Below are 5,097 nucleotides of genomic sequence, written 5' to 3' on the forward strand. Positions count from 1 at the left end.
TGGGGCACCATCTCCACTCTTGGTGGAATGGGCTTTCTGTGTGTCACCAAACTCCAGTGCTCCCAAGGGGATCTCCTAGGTCCTTGCCAGTACTTGGGGACAAGAAGGGCAGATCAAGGTGGGGACAAAAGCAGGGAGGGATCCGAGGGCTCCTGGAAAGGTGTCATCACGTACAGTGGGGGCAGGTGGAGCTTGTTTTCCACCAGTTTTAGTGGCACCTCCTTCGTCCATCTCATTTATGAAATTTTTCCATCCTGAGCCGCTCTGCCAGGCTTATGATAAGACTGGCATGTGTGTGTGTGTGTGTGTGTGTGTGTGTGTGTGTGTGTGTTTTCTTTTTTCCGCGTTGGAAAAACTCAGATATTCCAGACAGATTTGTCAGCAATTTTTTTCCCTCAGCCAGAGGGGAGGCTCCAAGCCACAGCCACTTGCATTCCAGCACTAAGCCAGCCCTGGGCCCAGTGTAGTGGCAGGAAGCCATAGACCGGGTTACAACAGACTAGCGAGAGCAGGGTGGCCTGGGTGACCTCACAGGCTCTCCCTGCCCCACCCCAGCCCCAACCTGTCTCCTCCTCTGTGCTCTGTGTCTCCCTGTCTTGCCTCTCCTTTCTGCTTCCTCTCCCCGTGCCCTGCTCATCCTCTCTCTCCCTCTCCATCCCCCTTCATCTCCCCCTCCCTCTCTCCTTTCTCACTCCCACCTCTTATCTCACCCTTCCTCCTCTGTCTCTGATGAAGAACGAAGGGAAGGGAGCCACACTGCTCCAGCCGCAGTCATTCTGAGCTTCCAAGGAACAGAAACTGAAGCTACTTCAGGTCAGCCTGGCTCATTCCTTAACACTTCCCATTGGGGTTGCCGGATTAAGGATCCTTTGTGGGATGTGGGAAAAGAAGCCAGAATTCCACCCTTGAAAAAATCATCGAAGCATGGCTGGGCGCAGTGACTCATGCCTGTAATCCCAGCACTTGGGGAGGCCAAGGCAGGGAGATCACCTGAGGTCAGAAGTTTGAGACCCGCCTGGCCAAACATGGTGAAAACCCCATCTCTACTAAAAATACAAAAATTAGCCAGGCATGGTAGTGGGCACCTGTAGACCCAGCTACTCGGGAGGCTGAGGCAGGAGAATGGCTTGAACCTGGGAGGTGATTACAGTCAGCTGAGATCATGCCACTGAACTCCAGCCTGGGGGACAGAGTGACACTCTGTCTCAAATAAATAAATAATTAAAAATAAATAAATAAATAATAATAATAAATAAATAAATAAAAATATAGGCTGGGCGCGGTGGCTTACGCCTGTAATCCCAGCACTTTCGGAGGCTGAGGTGGGCGGATCACGAGATCGGGAGATCGAGACCATCCTGGCCAACGTGGTGAAACCCTGTCTCTACTAAAAATACAAAAATTAGCTGGGCGTGGTGGCGCATACCTGTAGTACCAGCTACCTGGGAGGCTGAGGCAGGAGAATTACTTGAACCAGGGAGTCGGAGGTTGCAGTGAGCCAAGATGGCACCACTGCACTCCAGATGGGCGACAGAGTGAGAGTCTGTCTTAAAAAAAACAAATATATAAACATAAATAAAAATCTTTGAAGCAGTTTGGAAGTGAACCCAAAATGACCAGTTGCAGCAATCCTTTGAGGATACTAAAGCAATGTGGCTCCATGAAAGCAAACGGTGGTTCCAGTAAAAGGGTGGTCTGGCCATGGTTGAGATCCATCCTGTCCTTAGACTGGCTGCCCTGGCCTCAGCTCTCAGGGTGGGTGTGGGGTGGGGTGCCTGGTCCAGTGTACCACGCACTGCCAATTGGCCTCTGTTGGGCCATTCACCTGCCCTCTGCGGGATCTTTGTAAACTCTGCCTCAGTGTTCTCAAACCTGAGCTGGTGTGAGAATCACCAGGGAAGCTCATCAATAATACAGATTCCTGGGCCACACCCTTATGGATTGGATTCAGGAGCTGAGTGGGGTCCCAGAATACGTGTTTTAAAACCAGGACAGCAGTCTCAAGAGAGGAAACTGTGTGGATTCTGGGAGAGAAAGAGAGCTATAGCCCTGTAGCGCCCTGCCCTCCAGAGCTGACTGTACTTCCAGCCTGGGTTCCTGGGACAGGCCCCCTCATCCTTCCAGTTAGGCCCCGCCCCTTTTAGCTTGGATCGGCCTGTTTTAAGAGGCTGCTAGCCATGAATCTGAATGCCACGTGGAATCTTACCAGATATCTGCGACTGATCTGAGCCCCCGGTTCAGCCCACCTGAGACAAGAACTTCTGTTTCCTCTACCTACCCTGTGCAGGGGCTCATAGCTGAATGAGGTGGGGAGGGGATGGGGAAGGTGAGCAGAGTATGCAGAGAAATATTGTGTTAATAATATTGTGTTTGGGGCCAGTGCGGTGGCTCATGCCTGTAATCCCAGCCCTTTGGGAGGCCGAGGTGGGTGGATCATCTGAGGTCAGGAGTTCGAGACCAGCCTGACCAACATGAAGAAACCCCGCCTCTACTAAAAATACAAAATCAGCCGGGCGTGGTGGCATGCGCCTGTAATCCCAGCTACTCAGGAGGCTGAGGCAGGAGAATCGCTTGAATCCGGGAGGTGGAGGTTGCGGTGAGCCAAGATAGTGCCATTGCACTCCAGCCTAGGCAACAAGAGCAAAACTCCGTCTCAAATAATAATAATAATAATAATATTGTGTTTTGGGCACTTTATGCACATAGCTAATCTATTCCCACCCATAACTTTCCACTCACCACACGGGCACTGAAGAGCAGTATCTTTAAAATACCAGTTGGACTTGACCTAAAACCTGTCTGTGGTCCTCTGGGGTAAAGCCCAAGTTCCTCAGTGTGGCCTGCAAGCACCTTTTGGACTGGTTCCTCCCTTTCCACAATACCAGCTTCCTACTTTAACCTACTCTCCAGTCCTATAGAAATACTAGTAGCTCTTCCCATGCCTGTGCCGCTGCTGCTCCCACGGCCAGGAATGCCTCCCACACCTTCTTTGCTAGGTATCATCTGCTCACCTGCTAAGACCACTTTGGAGTCACCTGCCCTCAAAGTCATTCCCTGACACTTAGGAAGGTTCCCAGCCTGACCTAAGCACCCTCCCCTGTGAGGATGGTGACTCAGGACCACACTGGAGGTTTGCATTCCTAGCATAGCACCTCCTCCGTGATGGGAAGCTATCTGTGGCATGCCTGTCTTCCTCCATAGAGGTGAGCTCCCCATGAGCCAGAAAGGTGGCTTAGTCACCTCTGTAGTTCCAGCATCCCATGGGCCTGGCACACTGTAAGGGCTCAGTTCATGTCTGGTGAACTGAATGGGCTCTTTTCATTGTAAGTGTTACGTTAGGAATCACTGCAGAGAATGGAGAGGTACATTAAAGAGGTCTTCAGACACTTGAGGATCTTATGGGTTGTTCTGGGTCTTGGTCCAGTTCCTCATTTTCTACTGAGATGGAATCAGCAGCCCTGCAGAACCTCAGATCCAGGGAGGCACTGATGTCAGCAACTCTGCCTTGCATAGAAATGAACTGAAGCCACTGGGCACGGTGGCTCACGCCGGTAATCCTAACACTTTGGGAGGCCAAGGAAGGAGGGTTGCTTGAGCTCAGGAGTTCAAGACCAGCTTGTGCAACATAGTGAGACCTCATCTCTACAAAAAATATGAAATTAGCTGGGTGTGGTGTGCATGCCTGTAGTCCCAGCTACTTGGGAGGCTGAGGCAAGAGGATTGCTTGGTCCTACAGTGAGTAGTAGTGGTGATCGCTTGATCACTACAGTGAGTCGAGGCTGTAGTGAGCCAAGATTATATCATTCCACTGCAACCTGGGCAACAGAGCAAAACCCTGCCTAAAAAAACAAAAGAAAGAAAATTTAAAAAACAAAACTGAACTGAAGCCTTTGAGTGAGTTTGTCCGCCACATCTCATGGGCTTTGCTCATGGGATCATAGAGCCTGGATCATATCATCTCCCAAAAATCTGCATTTTGGCATTCAGGGATCCCCTGACTCCTTCACTGAGCTCCACCAAGCACATGGGGTCCAGAGCAGCTGCTGCTGCCAGGGAAAACCCATTGTGGGACTTCCCTGAAGGGCCACTCATGGGCCGGAAGTGCTGGCCAGAAACTCAGGCCAGCAGAGTGGACGAGAGGTGGTCTAGTACCCAGGAACATCAAGGCAGCAGCTGGTCTCTGAGGCCCCAGGACTTGAACCCCTGGGCTTAAGTGACTCCATGGGCTTGAGGCCCAAATAACAAACACAAAGCCACTTGGGCCTGATGTAAGGAAACAACCTCCAGCCACCTTCCCCCAGGCCTTTAGAGTGCTGGTCTTTCCACAGAGAAGCACCACAGAGGACAGAAGCCTCCAGGACTCACCCTTCCCCATTTCTGGCCCCACCAGGTCAGTAGAGTGGCCTCAGGATGTGGGGGCTCCCATGAAGATGGGCAAGAAGGATCTCTGGGGTTATTTCCAGTCAAACATAATGCTGTCTTCATGCTTCGAAGCGCACAGTGGGGCTTCCCACTCATCTGTCTCTCCTACTGGAGCTACCTTACTGCGTTTCCCCTTCCCCTTCCTTCACCCACCCAGGTAGGTGGGTAGTCCAGCTCTGGTTTATGGGAAGGCTGGAGATAAATTTGCAAGCAGTTTGCAAAAGTCAGAATGCCTTGCCCAGGCACCACTCTAGATTCTAGACAAAACGAAGGAATGCTTAAAATAACCCATAATACTATTCAAACCCACTGTTTAGGACATAGCTTAGGTTTTGAATAGTGGTGGAGATGGGAAAAAAGCAGTAGCCACTTAGATGGTGGGTTTGAAGGAAAAAAAAAAAAGAAGAATGCCTTTCTCCCTAAGTTCCAGGCCCCTCGCACAGCTTTCCAAATGATGTGGGGGCAAGAGAACGGAAGGAATGGGAAGGCACCCCTTGGGTTCTTCCTTGAAATTAGGGCCCATTCAGGGGAAAGGCAGAAATCAGGACATGACCAATTCCCACCCCCATTTCCCAGCACTTCTCACAGCTCCCCGCCCAGACCCCACTTGGTTGCCAAGCACATCCAGCTGAGAGCCTTCCCTGCCTCGCAGACACAGCCCAGGGAGAGCCACCA

The sequence above is a fragment of the Nomascus leucogenys genome, chromosome 5, assembly GCF_006542625.1.
Source record: "Nomascus leucogenys isolate Asia chromosome 5, Asia_NLE_v1, whole genome shotgun sequence".
Taxonomy (NCBI): domain Eukaryota; kingdom Metazoa; phylum Chordata; class Mammalia; order Primates; family Hylobatidae; genus Nomascus; species Nomascus leucogenys.